The sequence below is a fragment of the Strix uralensis genome, chromosome 4, assembly GCF_047716275.1.
Source record: "Strix uralensis isolate ZFMK-TIS-50842 chromosome 4, bStrUra1, whole genome shotgun sequence".
Classification (NCBI taxonomy): Eukaryota; Metazoa; Chordata; class Aves; order Strigiformes; family Strigidae; genus Strix; species Strix uralensis.
The window spans coordinates 70,464,617-70,482,799 of NC_133975.1; the positions used below are offsets into that span (position 1 = coordinate 70,464,617).

Below are 18,183 nucleotides of genomic sequence, written 5' to 3' on the forward strand. Positions count from 1 at the left end.
GAGTATTGAATATCTTTCCCGTTTCTCAACTGACTCACTGTCACAGTGCTTTTCTCTGGCTTGTGCCAGGATTGCTTTTCTGTTAGCAACTTATTTTTTAACACACCATTCTGACACCTTGACAGTTCATGTGCTAAATCAAACTTTACAATTACTGGCAGGCAGTTATTAGATGTATTGCACTTAATTAACTTTGCACCTAATTACAAGCAGTGCTGGCCGATTACAAAGGGCATAAATATATTAGTGCCCTAGCTGTCACATCATGAAAATGGCTGTTTGAACAAGTCAGGCAAAAGCAATTACCACATTGTGTGCATGGTGAGGTGTAGCAGCGTGCAGAAAGAGGAATGAACTGTTTTACTGTTTGTAGGAATTTAATTTTGCTCTTTGTATTTCAGGTGACCCAGATGAGCACAGAGTATGATAAAAGATTTCCTTTCATTTGTATAAACACTTCAGGAGTGCCTCATGTGTGTGAAAGGAAAACAAAAGTTGCATGGTAAGAGCTGACTTAGGCTTTGTTAGATATCCACCCTGTGTATCTGTAGATGATAAAGTATGAGGATTCCAGCATTAAGGAGGAAAAGCAGTCTAACATGAGATACATTCTACAGATCATAAGCAAAATTTGTGATTCAGAATGACACTGTGCAACTGTTACTTATACAGTAGTTGCCAAAATGAGAAGGAAAGCAGAATTTGGTCTCATCTGTAGAGGGATATGTTGTAAAGAACAAATGTTAGCACTCAGCTGGTGTTCTGTAGAAATCTGTCTTGCGTTAGCACAGGAAGAAAACATCTCTGCTGGAAAGTAAGGAAGACATTCAGAGTAATTTTTAAAATTTTTTAAGTGGCTTTGTAAACAGTCTATATAAGAGAGATGTTTCCTTCTGTATCAAGTATCTGTTCTAACCACCACATGCTCTCTTTTGCATAGGAAAATATAGCATGTTACAGGTGGTTTAACTAATTGTTGTTATGCATATAGCCATAGAGGGATATTGTCTTCATTTTACGAGAATTCTGGCTAAGGGCAAAAACTAAGAACTGTTAAATATTGTAGTTTTTTTCATTCCTTAAAGATTTCCTTTTTCTACTTAGCAGCAGAATAGCCCCTAAATTAGCAATGTTTTGCAACAAAACTAAACAAAATGTTTGTTTTCCTTTTCAAAAAAACTTAGTCCCACACTTAATTATTCAGCAGTGCATAGACAAACCAACTTAAGACCAGTCATAGGAATTTCATGGTCAGCAGACTGTACTATTTGCTTTGTACAAGATATTTAATGCTTTGTAGAAAACAGTACTGAGGTCACACGAATCAGTTTCATATATATTGGCCAAAAAAGGTCACTAGTACTTGACTTTGCTTGAGGCAAATGGAAAGAAACAGAGGGAGTCACAATGTGGTGCTAAATTAGTGGCTGTAGGGCTTGTATGCTGTTGTTATTTACAAGCTCTGAATAAAGAGAACTGTGAGACTGTATGTAAACCTTTCCCAGCCTAGAACAGCCATTCATTGTTATTAACTTCTAAATAGGCTGCCTGTGTTGTTTCTGATAACTCATGGAAAAAGTAGGTGGCCTTTAACAAAAGTTTTGGATGCCTTTGCAATTGTGCTTGCATGAAAAAGTCAGTTGACTCCTTTGTATGCAACAGCATAAAGTGGGGAGATAATGTGTTTTCAAATACAACATTACATCACTGTTGAAAACATTGCTCAATGTATTAAGACCTTGGGTGGCCAGCAATTTTTACCTTGTATAAAATTAGAGATGTTGCTGTAGAAAAATAAACTAGTGCAGGAAAGTGTCCTGATGGAATGGTCTGGGGAAGACAGACACTGTCATTCAAGTAGCCTGTGCAAGACCCCTTTGGCTCTTTAACCACCCCTTACTAGAAGAGTCAGGAGCTCAGCCCAAGAGAGATGTTAAATCAGTCAAGGGTTCATGTAAAGCTCTATGATTTCAATTTTCCAGGGCAAAGTATACGCTATTGAGATTTTCATTGATGAGAAATTGTGGGGTGCAAGTAATTATTGTGAAATAATGTGGACTTGACTCTTCCAACACACAAAGTTGAGTTATGTTCAACACAAAGTGTGTTAAAATGTTACTTTCTTAATTGAATGCACTGGAACCAACAAATAATCCATGAATAATGTTTAAAAAATAAAAGTAAATCTAAAGCTCCATGCATTTGAGGAAAATCAGATAAAACAGCAATGAGAAGTTATTCTAGCAGAATATGTCTGTATTGTATATGCTTGAATTTTCTTCTGATATGGATGGTCATAGAGTCATAGAATCATTTAGGTTGGAAAAGATCCTTAAAATCATCCAGTCCAACTGCAAACCTAATACTGCCAAGTCCACTGCTGAACAGTGTCCTTAAGCACCACATCTACACATTTTTTTAAATACCTCCAGGGAAGGTGTCTTGTCCTTGCTACATGGTTGCTGCTTTGATCCAATTGCTATTACTTAAAATATTCAACCTGAATAGTCAGTTTGTGCAGTTTGTGTATGTGTGTGTGTATATATGTATGTGTGTATATATATATATATGCTTTCTGTTTTATCATAAACCCATGGTGGGGGAAATGGAGATATATGCAAAAATACACATCACCACTTCTCAATTTTGAAACAGAATATCACAACTTCTTTGTGCAGCAGCCCTGTCCGGAGCAGGATGGCAGGGGTTTCTGTGCATGCAGGGCCAAAAGACTGCTAGCTGGCTAGTGTGTGAGAGAATGGGGGCTGCTGCCTCTCGGCTGCTTCCTCCTGGACAGGCTGCAGGCTTTGGTGAGAGGCACTGCTTGGCAGGGGCAGCAGCTGTGGCCCTGCAGGACACACGAAGCCAACTTCTCCTCAGAACTTTCAGGGACTCAGCAAGAGCTTGAAGTCTTGCCTCTGAAAGGACGGACACTCCAGTCATTCAGCACACTGCTAGTATCTGGTGCTTACACAAGGCAGGGACTCCCCGTCCCGATGAAGTTGTCTTCTCACTTGAAGCATGGCTGTTGTATTAAGCACTGATCATGTGGCGACAACAGTTTCCCTATTTTATTCCTTTCCCCCCTGACCCCCCTTGAGAATGGTGGAGAAAAGGAGGGGAAGTCAGCTATGGCAACTATTTTGCCCACTTGCATAATATTTCACCAGCCACTGTGGAATCCTCAGCTTTTCCATATTTATGTACTTGTACTAATGCAACATTGACAGAAGACTGAGCTGGTTATTTGTTCTTTCATTCTGTAGATGAGACATTTCTCAGTCATGACTTCTGAAGACTTAAAGCCTTAGTGCCCTCTTAAGACACAGAGCCTTCTAAGATCCAAGGACATCATCTTACTTGTCTTCTGTGGAATGGCTGGAAAACAATGAACATGTTATGAGCGATCCAGACTGAGTGACCTCACTGTAACAACAGGCTGCAGTTGTGTTCAAGGACATATGCAAGGCTGAGACAGATTTAGAAACTACATTCATGGCCAAGAGATAAGGAAGTTGGACTGTTGAAAACAGGATGCCTACCTAGTAGGAGAGCAGTGCGTGGACACCACACCTGGACCAATCATAGAGGGCAAAAGGACGCATGGACAAGTAGCTTTAGCCTATTAGCAATAAGATAGCAACGCGTGTACTTTATGCTAGTGTATAAATTACTGTGTATCCTTTAATAAAGTGGCATTAACTTGATCACATTGGTCGTATAAGTTGTGTCCGGGACTTCCGCGTCAGCAGTCTTCTACCCTTTTTTGGAAGCATCTAAAGAAAAATTGGAAACTGCAGTGATATATGAAGAATTGACAGGTATGTAAAAGCCCTCTGTTAGATTTTCCATCCAAGTCTGCTTTGTTCATAAAACTGCATACTTTATAGTTTGACTTTTACACTCTGTTGTAATGACTCTTTCCATTTGAGTGCATCGTACTATAGGAAGCTAATTGACTTTGACTTCTCTGCTTCTGTTCTCAGTGGGATAATGCCAGTTGTAATTCTTTTATTGATTGTTTAGAGCAATTAGCGGAAAACAAATTTCTCCAAAGAACAGATAATTTGGTTTTGTTGCTCTCTACCATTAAAGCTAAACAATTTGTTATCTGAAAGAAGAAAAAAAATAGGAAACACATTCCATCTGTTTATTAGCTGAAGAGGGACAGGTTACCTCATCATTAATGTCATCGGTAATTAGCGCTCTTCTGCTGCCACCATCTGCACCAGTGGCTGGCAATCTGTCAGCAGCTTCAAATGCCAGGGCTGATTGTGTTTATCTGTGCCAAACAATGGGCAGACCGTATGTGCTCTTGAAATTTGTAAACAGTAGTTGGCTAATGTAATTTAACTAGGCAGTTTTGTTATATGTGTGAGTGCTACCCTGGGAAGGACATGAGACTTTAAACCTCCAGAGCAATTCCCAGTCATTGGGTCACCAGCACCAGGCTCAGAATGCCACTCTCAATTAATCAGATTTCTGATGGTCACAACTGGTTTTTGTTTCCATTTGGGATGAGGTCTGGAAAGGTGCTGCGGTCAGAGTGGCAGGACCTGTGCTCACATTCCATCAGCATCACTGCTCTCCACGATAACCAGCAGATAAACCCTGACATGCCTCACAGAGGCCTCGTTAATTGGATAGGCTTCTTAGTTGTTATATATTAGGTAACTTCTTGTTCCACTCCAGATTGAAAAGAATGGATTTTATTTTACACCAGGTGAAGTTTCTTCAAATAAAAAAAAAAAAAAAAAAGTCAGGGAAAAACGAAGTAGTTCTGTTATATTTAGGCACTAATCTTAGTGTTTTAGTGACTTTTTGTTCTGTTATTCTTGATCTAAAAAGTACACCACGTTTGATTTTGTTGTTTTATTTTAAGGAGAAAAAGATCTGAAAATTCTGACTGCCTAATAAAATAGCTTCTGAGGGTCAGAGACTCTTGAGATACTACATGCAGGGATTTGAAAGCTTATGTGAGAATACATTTGTAGTGGTGGAGAGCTGTCTGCCATGCTTAAATTAGCATCATAGTTACCATAAAGTAAATGATTATACATCGAAGTGGTTAGTGAGTTACTTGTTGAGTAATTTTTCATTGGCACTCTCCTGTACTATGCATTCAGTCATGTGAATAATATATACAAGTACAGGTGGCAGTTAAATGCTTTCTTTGGCACATGGTTTTGAAGCCTACATTAAGATGTATTACTTCAGGTATCGTACCATGGAATATTATGATTAGTGAATATCTATTGATAGTGCTTATTGCTAATACCTGGACATTTTCCTCTGCAGGGCTACTGGAGCAGAAAGCTATTAAAAATGCGAGGTCCCACTGGCGTTGTAGAAAAATCCATTTCATAGTTGTATGGTAGCATACAGTTTCCAAGGGACTGCTAGATGTTTGTGTCTGATGCACGAAGTACGCTGAGGGAGTAATCTCTTTTTCTGATGTGAGAACATGGAGTGCCACTGAAAACTCTGAATCTCAGCCAAAGGTGAGAGGAATCATGAATTTCAGAGAGTCCATTATAATGCATTTCTAAAGATCTGGTGTTAGGAATAGATCATTAGAGGCAATAGCAAAGTAGGGAAGAGTATGAAGCGTACTGAGAAAGCTATAATGTCTCAATATATTAAGTCCCTCTTGTGGAAAAGGGTCTTTGTGTATATATATAAAATTTGCAATGTGAAGAATGTAAGGAAGGAGATATTGTAATGAACAAGAAAATAGGAGTATTTTATGACTTAATATTCTAAAATGTTTATTTACAGAAGGTAGTTTGCATTTGTGGACTCATCCAAAGCAACTTGAATTGAAATATTAATTTGGGTTTCAATAGGTTTGAGGCTCAGCCCATCTTTTCCAATGTTTATTGAATAAATTTACTGCATGCAATTTTTTAAAAAATTTGCTGCCTTCAGATACCATAAGAAATCGTTTGCCCTAAGAAATGTACACTAAAGACAGAATAAATATGGCATGAAAAAATCAAGTGTTTAATATCCAATAGGAGTAGCAATATGGTTTATAAGAATCTTTTGTTCTTCCATTTACTTTTGTGTCATTTCAATAATTTGTTTATGTGGTGTGCCAATTTGCGTATTATACAATATAATTTTAAAGATACATATCTGTTTATCCTGAGGTAACAGCAGATCAAAACAGAAAACAAAGTCATTTAGCTTTGGAGTTAGAGGAGGAAAAAGAGGTTTTAATAGCAGTGTAGAGATGTTCTGGAATTTAATTGTAACCCCTCTGCCACTTTTCTACATGTAAAGTGGAAAAACATTACAGATACTAAAATTAAATATACTGCCAATACTGTAAAGCCAGTGTAAGGGTTTATTGTATCACTGAGCTCTTTAAAATGTTAACATTCCTTGGCTTCATTTAGAAGCATTAACTAATTCCAGGTGAGTAACCTCAGACAACAAAGCCCACTGTTGGTAGGCATCCATCACACAGAGCATGAGGTAACAATTCTCCTGGGGTATGTGTAGATGTGAGAATATTTTGTTATGGTGTGGTGACTAACATTCCTTTATTTCTCATTAGTTTATACTGTACTCTATTATACAAAAATTAATTTCTGTTAACTTCTACATTCAGCTAATGTACACACATTATTTAATGAACATAATATACCTTAAAATATTAAATTACAGCCTTTCTGCCCCCCAGGTAGACTATCAGACATGGTGGTATAAATTAATAAGTAATGCTGCAAAGCTAACAAATTCCATTTAGCCAGGAGAACTGAAAGCAGCTCCTAGAGGGAGGGTTGGAGCCTTCTGCTGGAGAACACTGAAATCAATGGAAAGACTTACACTGACTTCATTAATTGCTAAAATAAGGATGGGGATGGAAGGCAAAGATCTGTGGAGAAAAATTAGGAGGCAGGTTATATTTCTTCATTAGCAGTGGAAATTGTTCTTGGAGATAAGTATGAGTTCAGTCACAGGTTGCCTAAATAACTATTCTAAGATATTTCTATGTGGCTCTTTGCATATCAGTACAATTTAACTGTTTTCAGGTATAAAATGCATCCATTATTTTTAATTGAGCTAAAGAGGAAAGCTTAGTGTTGTCATTATCATCACAAGTGATGGGAGTCATCATCTGAAATGCAGTCTCAGATGCTCACGAGTATCCTGCCTGACCTATGAGGACCATGTCAGAATTGTGCTACCTGGCAGAAGCGAAGATGATAGGAAACGAGCAGTCTTTAGACCTTACTGTCTGCTGTCCTTTTTATGTTACTTGCACTATAATGCCACTGTTATAGAAAGATCAGGAAGAAAGGGAATTTAAATTAAAGGAAGCAAGATTTAAAAAAAAAAAAAAAAACAAACCAAAAAACAAACAGAAGGAATCAAAACTGAAAATGGGGAATATAGAACTCAGCTCTAATCCCAGAAATTATGTGATTTCTGTATGCAAACTACCATTCATTAGAAATAGTGTGACCAGCAGAAGTAGGGAGGTGATAGTCCCCCTGTGCTCTGCACTGGTGAGGCCACACCTGGAGTATTGTGTCCAGTTTTGGGCACCTCAATACCAGAGAGATATTGAGGTGCTGGAGCGAGTGCAGAGGAGGGCAACAAAGCTGGTGAAGGGCCTGGAGAACAAATCCTATGAGGAGCGATTGAGGGACCTGGGACTGTTCAGTTTGAGGAAGAGAAGGCTCAGGGGAGACCTCATCACTCTCTACACCTTCCTGAAAGGACATTGTAGAGAGGTTGGTGCTGGTCTCTTCTCACAGGTAATTAGTGACAGAACAAGAGGGAATGGCTTTAAACTGAAACAGGGGAGGTTCAGACTGGACATTAGGAAAAACTTTTTCACAGAAAGAGTGGTCAGACAGTGGAATAGGCTGCCCAGGGAGGCGGTGGAGTCACCATCCCTGGATGTGTTTAAGGGTCGTTTAGATGAGATGTTGGGGGATATGGTGTAGGGGAGAACTTTGTAGAGTAGGGCTGATGGTTGGACTTGGTGATCCCAAGGGTCTTTTCCAACCTGAATGATTCTGTGATTCTGTGATTATGCTGAAGTCAGCTACTTCTGTTGCTTAGGTTTTTTATTAATCGATCACATAGCAATTGTGAAAAGGCCAATGTTTTGTTTTAGCCAAAATGCATTCACAAGATAAAACTGAGTTCACTTTTTTTGTTTTTTTTTTTTAGTTCCTATAAAGCAGAATATTATGCCTCTGATATTGAATCTTATCATTTTCACTCAGGCTGAAGTTTGTATATTATTTTTCAAAACACCAGCTGAGTTGAGATAAAAGAAACTAAGCAACTCATGACATAATTTTTCTTTTAGAAAAATATGATATCATAGAAGATAATTATAAATTTTTTCTTGATTGTAAATAATATACATACAGACAATGGATCATTAATTGCAGGCAAAGATCACTTAAGAAAAGTCATCTTAAATGTGACTTATTTGTCTCTGATTATCACTGGTCAAATGTAATTACATACTTGTCAAATTGCAGCTCAGGAAAGATGGGTTAAATGTCACTGTAAACTGCAGTTTTTTTTAAAAAATAATATATATTTCTTGACTATTTTTAGGGTTGGTTTTGGGGTTTTTTTTGTTTGATGATAGAACCAGAGCTTAAAGTGATCAGAACTGACTTAAAACACACTCAAAATACCAATTTAATTTTAATAAGACTTGGACCTAACTGTGGGAACAGAATTGTCTCAGCACAGTATACAAAACCTTGCAGCTGGCAGAATCTTAAGTAGATGCCATGGCAATATAAAATTTAATAATAAGAATATTACCGCTTCTGACAAATGAGCAAAGTGTTGTCAAATAACTTCATCAAGTGCTCCTAGTAACTGTGAGAGCTCCATTACAAGCAGATAAAATTTGGGATCTAACTGTTAATATCTATATTAACAGAGGCTAAAGAGAGACAGGATGACTTCTTGCGTGAGTAAATGACCAGTGAAGTAGGAATTTGTGCCTTTTTTTTAATTATCTCTCTTTGTGACAATCTAGTTAGATTGTTGCAAGAAGGATATTTTACTCGCTACACTTAATTTCTGATTACGCACTAATATTAGGCCACATGATTTGCTGCTGAATTTCACTTCCAAAGTACAGTAGGTATGTGTATACGTGGGTGTGTATACTAACTTTCCTGATTTATCAATCAGAATTTGCCAGTGATGGAAGAATATTTTCAGACCTTTCTCATTCTTTTTATAGTGGGACAACTTCATTCAGCTTTTGGCATGCTTCACTGCTCTAAGAAACATAACACTTCTGAATTTTCAGGTGAGTTATTTTGAATTTCAACCACCTTCTCCTTTGCCTTGTGAATGTTGTGCAGTACAGCCAGTGCCAAGAGGAATGTAAAGCTGTAATTTTGTTGAAGTATTGCAGTGACGTGAACATACTCCTCAAGAGTCCTATCCTCGGTAACGTATTATTTGAATTTTTGCTTTGGAGAATGTAGCAGGATGGGCAATATCCTGTGTGAGTTGAATGCACAAGCACATGCTCAGAATCATCACACCACCAGATGTTAAGAGGAATATCTGTAGGCAGCAGGTTTACTTGCCAGGTTGCAAGGTATCAGAGCATTTGGGAACCATTTTAGTTGACAGACTCTCTCTGACTAATTCTGGATGTGTTCCCTCACCATTATAGATATGAGACTAAGCATCCTGCATGATCTATGAATGGAGAGCTCTTGACAAAAAAATTAGGCAATATTCATAATAGTGAACACCAACTCCAAACTTTTTAGCCTCTTTTTTTTTTTTTTCTTCTCCCAGCTTCCCCCCCGACCCTTCACAGCTTTTCTTCATTCTGTGCTGTTGTTGGATACATCCTCTTCAGATTTATTGTATCAACAGTCAAGTTTTCAGATTCTTTTGGGGTGTGCTGGCACTGGCATTTTCAATCTGTAAAGCTCTCCAGAACACTTCAACATAACTCTCTTCTGGCAGTGCAGTGAGCAGTGCATTAGTGGTGGGTATCAGATCTGAGCTAATGCAGGTCAGATTTCATGGTGCCTGATCATATTTATGGGGATGGAAAAAATAAAACAGATTTGCCCAGAATGTTGTAGCCTATTTCAAATGCAAGTAAAGAGATCATGAATCTGAATCTCTCATCTATCATAAATGCCAGAGGTAGAGCATAGCTGGGACAAAGCCAACCCCATGCATCAGAGCTAAGCTGTGAGCTAAGGAAAAGAGAGGTTTAGTAAGAATGGCCATTGATAGAAATCCACTAAAGTGAGTAGAAGTGTATTTGCCTACTGATGCAATCCTGCTGCAAGCTTACTTTTCACCTCCTTTGACCACAGAGTGTGAAGCTTCATTCTCTTTCTCCCCTTCATATCATGAAGCATCTCATGTTGAAGAGGGGACACAAGTTATACCCCACACCAAAGAAGATGACATCTAGAAAAGCACTACAACTTCTTTCAACCTCTTTTCTGTCAGGAAAGGTTGGCTGACAGCAATATTAAGTACCTCCCATTGATTATGTCACCACTAGTATTGACATATGAGTTAAGAAAATTAGCAGGGGTTTTTACTTTTCTTTAAATGTTTGGATGGTGACAAACAATTTGGTTTTTTGGTACAGATCACTCTTTAGTAAATGTAGACAAACCTGAAATATGCTTCTCTGGTATGAGTCAGAGCTGTGTCCTAGACACAGAACAAACTTGCCTCGGGTCCTGGTGGACCAGAATTGACAACAATCATCCACTCACTTTATTGACATCTGCAGTAGGATAGAGAACTTTTTTTTATTTTTGCTGACTCTGTTACCTCAAATAATTAAAATTTAGAACATCACAATCACTCCTCAGTGATAAAAGGACACTTTACTTTGACTCATATCCTTTGAGATGGAGTGAGTTTTGAACATCAACTTGTGGTGTACAGTTTCACAAGTGCAAGTCTTGGAAGATTTCACAAAATTCTTTACACAAATATGCATGCTTACTTATGAATGTAAGACTTAAAGCTCAATATGGATTATCTTCAATTATGAATCTAAGCTTTGAGAATGCTTTTTTAAATGGGGTTAGTCTCATATAGGAAAAGAGGATAACTTTTTCAATCTACATGCATAGATTACATATGCAAACAGGAACGGAAATTGCCTACAGAGCCTTCATGCTTCAAGTGCATTGTGTGATTATTTTTATATTCAGCCATGAACACATTCTGTGGTAATATTCCACTCCTTTTGTTTTACAGTATCAAATGAAGACTGAGACATTAAAAGCAGGGTGTAAGAAAAATGAAAAAATGTCAGTAAAAGCAGCTGATGAAAACCTTATTAAAAAGCTATGTATGTCAGCCTGTGTTCCTTCTGTAATGTATATGTTTGTAATAACAGCTCTGAATTCTGCAGGGACCTATAAGTAATGAAGAAAATTGGTCAAGCAAAAAAATAAGTTATTGGTAACTTGAGTGCTGTTGAGTCCCATAATGTGCAAACTGTACATCTGCATAAAATAAACTTGTGCCCTGTTGATAGCTTTTATATTGTTCCCCTTCTATACATCAATTTGTTTGCTGGATTGAGTTTACTCCAGTAAATGTTGAGAACTGAGAATTATGGTGAGAATTATGTCCCCAATTTCCATAAGTAGTCAATATTCATTGTCAATTTAATATAGGTAACAAGGCAAAATGTAGAGCTGAAAGTACAGTGTCTCCAAGGAGAAAGTTGCCCTCTTACCTAGAATGGAAAGCTTCTGGTGTTAATATATCTTTCCCAGTTGAGGAATAGAATAATGAAGGGAGAGAAGAGAATTATCAAAGCATTACAACTATTCTGGGAAAGAAGCTACAGTGTGGAGTCAAGTCAAAGGACACCATCATGAAGAGTCAGGCTGTACAAAAGACAAAAAAGAAGGAAAACAAAACCAATGACAAGCTGTAGTGAAGGCAAACTTCACTAAGATAGAAACTAAGATAGAAACTTCACTAAGATAGAAACTAAAGAGGCAGGAATAGAGTCTGAAACTGGAAAAGAAACAAAACCTATTGACTTGGAGCAAAAGTTCAACAAAAGGTGTTAATGTACCAGAGTACCAAAACTTATGTGTCTGAAACTCTTAGAATAAAGTGAATGAAGAATAAAAGGAAAAACCTTGTGCTCAGCAAGATTTTGAGATGGGACAACATGTCTTACTGGGAAAGCCTCTTTCTTGGTTTCTTTCTCAGTTCTACTCTGTCAGAAAAAGGTTGTTGATCTGAGGGAGCTGCCTTCAGTAAACCTGACGCTAGCAAGCTGGTGGAAATGATTAAGCTAGAGAAGTGAAAGAAAGTGAAAAGTTCACCGTTTCCTTGCCTATGGGAATAGGCAATAGTAGAAGGCAGAAGGGAAGGGATGGTGTGGGAGAGTAGGTTAATAGATTACAAAGATGGTGGTATGTTGGGGGAAGTAGTGTTCATTCCTCTAGATGAGTTGCTTGGCATGGTCAATACAATGCCTGTCAGTTGCCTATAAATGTGGTCTTGAACTGCAGTCCTGGACTTCAGACACAAGCTTCTAGTAAATACCTTTGAAAACATGGTGTTACAGGATCTGCCCCCACACTTCTCACTTTGTGGTAAGTAGATGTTATGGGACATACTCTGAGGGAAGAAGATGATTTATGTACTCAATAATCTTTCCTCTTCTGCCCTGTGGGGAAATCTTCAGACTGGCCAGCAGGCCCAGAATCAAGGAGGGTGCTAGACTACTGCTGAAGAGATGATTTTATACTTGAGTACTGGAATTTCTTTGTGGTTCTGCCATCATCAATATCAGCTATTTGTTTGTTTCTTAACCCATACAAGGTACTTCTTTAATATTAGAGTTGAGAATTAATACACACATCCCTTTCGAAACATGGACAGGCTTTACAGAAATGATACATATATTAGCAAATCAGAACATATTTTATTCCAGTATTAACTAGAAACTTGAAATCAGACTAACATTCAAATGTAACTGTTAGATTCCTATGCATCACTGCATTTGAGATAGACTGGGAATATGCATTAAAGTTTCAGCTGATCACATAAGAAGTGAGAAAGGGCTACTCTTGCATTGGACTCACCTCACCTGCTGTTGGCCATCTGAGGGCTGTGTGTCTAACACGGGAAAATTCTCTAAGATCTTCCTGTGGCTAGTGGAGAGAGCCAGGACAGCTTCATTCCATTTATCTTATAGTGTCAAAATCCTCTTTGCTCCTTACAGTACAAGCTGGAGATCAAGTCTTTATACAGCCTGACTGGTTTATGAAAGACAGATTCACTGTGAATTCCTAGGAAAAAACAAAACTGCTTGTATGAGAGCTTTTCCTCAGGTTTGTTCAAGCATTAAGTCAAAATCTACAATCTGTTTGGCTTCAAGATGAGGAGAAGCAACATTTATACAACTATGCCCAAGTACATGACACAAAATGCAGGTATACTATTTATTTTCTGGTCTATATAAAGAAAAATATCAAATGAACAATTCTATTACTTAGTCTGACAGGTAAACTTTCAGTGTAATTCCATTTAAAATTCAAGTGTCCTTTGTTTTTAAGTATTAGTTTGACAGACAACAAATAAGAAATCTTAAAGTTGGAAAATACTAAAAAGGGGAAAATGTGGCTGTATCCCTGAAAACTTAGCAGCTGACTTTCAGAGTACACAGCTGGTTATGTAACTGTGGCTATTACCGGCTGCATCTCCAAACTACCGAGCTGCTTTATTTTCAGATGTAGCTGTGGAATAATGTGTAAACTTATTTCAACTTCATAATGTCCTTGAAGGAAATCTCCCAAAACTCACCAAAGACCATTGAATGAAGAAATGCTCTTAAGTTGCTCCAACTAAAAGAATATTGGTTTAAATAAGCTGTATGCAGGCACCATTACACAGGTTTTATTGCACAATAGAGCTGGTAGCAATGATACATCTTCCCCCTAAACTTGTCACTCCTCCAGATAGCAATACATAAGTAGGCACAGTATGTCACATTTTACAGCTAGGAGAATGCCCAGGACACTAAGTCAATCTCTTTCAATTTGGTGTCTTGCATTAGTGAAATAAATACCGATTTAACAGCTGCCACAGACTCCACTGCACACATCATCTGAGGATACAACATACTAGAGATCATGCTAGGGTGGTACATCAAAATAATGGGAACTGGTTTTTTTCAGTAGACTGGATACAGCAGGCAAGTAGAGTATGCTTCACACAATAGCATTCATTGGTTTGTCGGTAAAGGACAAGAATAAATAAAAGCCATTAAGTCTCATCTGTGTATGGTATCAGGGTACACATCACAATTGTAAACTGTGAAAATTAAGTATTTTCCTTTATTTATTCTACTTGTCTCAGGGTTAATCAGCTGTAGCACCAAACTAACTCCTTTCAGTCTTGCACAAAAGCCTATAATATATCACAGAATTAGGATCACAGGTGGTTTGTGGTCAGTGAGGCAAAAGGTTCAGCTTAAGAAAGTATGACATAGAGGTTTATTTTGTGTTCCCTTAACAACTGTATAGTATGCAGAAACATGCAAATGGTTGAGTTCAAATACCTGTTAACATTCTTCTTGAGTATTGATATAATAAGGAAATAATGCCATAAAAGTTCATAATAAAAAGGCACATTACATTCTCTTGGTAGTAGAATTTTAATCTGTTAGCCACAAAGGGACTGGGATGTGAGACTAGGGAACAGTTTAAATGGCTACCAGTCCAGGTACAGTCAAAAGAAAAGTACACATTAAAATAAGGATTTTCAAATTTTTCTTGGACAAACAGAGCATGCTCAACCTGAACCATGTTCTTACAAGCAATGATACACAGTATCAGGTGAGCATATAGTTTAATGTTTTCCAGCAGACCAGTTAGAGATGATTGACCAGGCTGACACATAGATCAGTTGTCCCTGAAACTCAAGTTGGGAACGAAGACCTAAAAATACCTATTCTGCCATTGGCCTGGTTTTTGTCTATAGTCCATGTCAAATTCTTCTTTTAAATTGATTTTCAATTAACTTTTTTTTCTCTGTAAGACATTTTAATCTATGTTTCCCTTCACTCAGGGTGAGAGAGGGCCCATTATTGTTACTAAGAAGAGAAGAAATAAAAAGAAACTGAATGCCAGTTTCAACTGAAATGTAAGCAGGTGCAGTTTCACTGAAGAGTGAAACCTTTCCCATTTATTTAGCCAGTATAGCTCAGTTAAAGCTTAACGCAAGAGCCTTCATAGCTAGATGACTGGGCAAAGTTACCCATCCATGGTATGTTGTCTCAGACGTGAAGTCCTATGGCAACCTGTGCCTACTCAATGACTGTTTCATTCTCCCGTCTACTAATCATATTTCCACATAGTATTGTTTTGTTCCCATTTCCTGCCACTTTTCTGCTGTCCTGATGTTCTCCTGTACCAGTTTATCCTATTTCTTTCTCTTCTGCTGTTACCCTCTACTCTTCCAGCGGACATTGCTGTGTTGAATCTTGTCTGTTTGTCTAGGGACCAGAGGATGAAGAGCCTTAACTCAGTCATATCTGAGATTTGCCAAGGCAGTCTGGGAAAATTAGTGATTTTAAGATTAAATGTGTAGTGGCACAAATGCAAGAACTTTGATGCTCTCTTCACCATGTCTCTGTAATATCTATAGTGTGTGCTGCTTTGACTTAAAATATTTTTGAAAGTTAAATCCTCAATTTTCAGTTCCAAAAATCATAACAACTGGCAACAGATATCCAAAAGTGGCCTCAAAAGAATAAATGTGCTTTGACATTTTCTTTGTTCTTTTAAAGTAAATGAAACAATTAGTCTAAATGAAGCACTTCATCACTGAAACCCAGAGGAATTTCTTGGCTGCTGACAAATCATGAATAATACTAAAAGAAGAGAGTGCAGAAAGGAAGGAGGGGTCATGAGAGTAGATAATCTATGGGTGACGAACAAAAGCCAATTTCAGGGACTCTTGAGCTGGGTTAACTTCTGCTGAAATGTTCAGTTTCTGTTTCAACGTGTTCAGTAAGCCAAAAGTGTTACAGTGGATTGTATGAACTTCTGCAAAGTGCTTTGTGCACTCATTTTATTTCTATCTTAAACAACTGATTATCCTCCAGTTTCATGTAAAAAACTGTCAGCGGAGATCTTTACTTCTATTAGTAGAAAACATGTTCACTTGCAAATGTAGCTTGAATCATATAAGGACAAACTGAGCTTTCTAATTTCTGCTTTCTGTTAAACCCTATTTATTTTATTTTGCAATCATTTTGCCCATCTCCACCACATTTTTCTGGTTGCTTACCTTTCTGTCCTGTCTGACTGCAATTGCTTAGGGCACAGGCTCTGTCATTGTTGCTGGTCATGCTCACTTTATTGGCAGTCTTTCACTGAACAGGGCCTTCATTCCTGAGAGATGTGACAAGGCACTACAGTAACATACAAACCATAGCTATGTGCATGTGTCTATGTATTGATATCAGTCAGGATCTATGTGTAATCTCCATATTATCTGATGGCACTTACTCTCTTCTCATCACAGAAGAAAAATGACTGCCTTTAAAATTCTGGGATTCGTGGAGGTGTTGAGGTAGCTGTTCAGCTTCAGAATACCTTGTAGAAGAAGATGCTGAAATATGATTAAGTGGCTTTGCATCCAGAACATTTAATGAGGTAAAGAGTGAAACAGAAATACCTACGTGGTCCTTCAGCTCTTTCTAATTCCTGTCTTAGAAGTCTTTACATTTTAGGAAAGCTGTTAAATCAGGTATAGTTTGATGAGATGCAGTTATCACAGATGGATTAAAAATTTATCTGCAAAAAAGCAGATCTATTTTGCTACTGTACATCTCATGTCAAGGACACAAAACACAGTTCTTCATTCTTTCTACACCCCCTAAAACTGTGTGCTTAAGACTTCAACAGGGGCACACAAGAAAGCACCATGGTTTGAAATATAGGAAAGGGGGAAAGAGAGTGTACTATCATTCAGCTGCACTTTTGTCCATCTTTATGAACTGACTTTGGTTTGCACAGGTCAGGAGGAGTCTCAGGACAGTGTCTACACTTGTCATCAGTTTGTATTTTTGGGGCTAGTTGTGTGGATGTGTAGCAGAATGGAGCGATTTGTAGACTCAGTTACTCTGCCACTGAGCATGCCCAAATAGTTTCAAATCTACTCATGGAAGTAGGTGAGACTATGTCAGAAAGTCCCAATATTTCAAAGGTACAAGTGTGTCATTTTACTGTAAAACTTACTAAGGCTGTTTCATTACCTATTACAAAATTCTATCCTATAGTAATACTTCATGAAGTGCCCCTAATACCTGCTACACCAGTGATCCATCAGCTGCAGGCCAAAATCACTGCTTCTGTAACTCCATTGACTTCAGAAGTTTGCATGAAGAAAAAGTTTGGTCCATTTTAACTAACTATAACATAGTGTTCTTTGCAACTTCCCAGGTGTATAATTCTCATAGCCTTCTTTCATAGAGTAAAGGAGATTAATTTTAGAAACAGTAGATTTTACAGGTCCCAGGACATTTGCCCTAAACATTATTTTGCTTTGAGTAAGTAGGCTCTCTGGCTAACTTTCACTTGTGGGGAATTATATCATAGCCATATTAACAGCTATACCCCAGTTAAAGTGTGTACCACTAGGGATTGTCTTCAAGCCCAATAAGCTTGCTATTATTTCCTATCTTAAAATCTGTGCTAAGTAATAAAAATTTAAAAAAGAAAAAAAAGTTTGAGGTCACACTGTGGCTGCAGTCTCACTGAGAATTCAGATGGAAAACACAAGCTAATCTATACAAAAATAACACCTAAAAATGACACCTGAACAATTCTGGACATGAAAGAAAATTTTTAAAGTCCCACAGTCTTAGCAGCTTTAATAATATGTTAGAGTTGTAATCACCTTTCCAGGTGATGGACAGACAGAAGGATGTTTTGTTGTAACCTTGTCCTGGTCTGAGAAATCCATAAATCCATTTTCAATTATATGCATACGGTCAAGTCCCATTCCTGTTATGGCCAGTAAAAGGTGTGCTGTTGCCTTATCTCTTGAAGGGTTCATGAAGACCTTCTATCTTAATTCCTACAAAGAGCCATGAGGTGTAACATATTCTCAGGAGCAGGAAGGGACTGTTGATTCCTGCCTTGCGGCTTT

General features: G+C 37.8%; 1 long non-coding RNA gene across 2 annotated transcripts; it reads left to right on the forward strand.

Moving 5' to 3' along the window:
* Positions 1–3,384: 3,384 nt before the first annotated feature.
* LOC141942210 (uncharacterized) lies at positions 3,385–16,598 on the forward strand. Of its 2 annotated transcripts, XR_012628564.1 has the most exons (4): positions 3,385–3,821; positions 5,299–5,501; positions 9,184–9,304; positions 16,555–16,598. It is a non-coding gene; the product is annotated as an uncharacterized LOC141942210 (long non-coding RNA). The 2 variants fall into 2 exon arrangements; XR_012628565.1 differs by lacking the exons at positions 9,184–9,304; positions 16,555–16,598 and adding an exon at positions 9,305–9,397.
* The last annotated feature ends 1,585 nt before the right edge of the window (positions 16,599–18,183 follow it).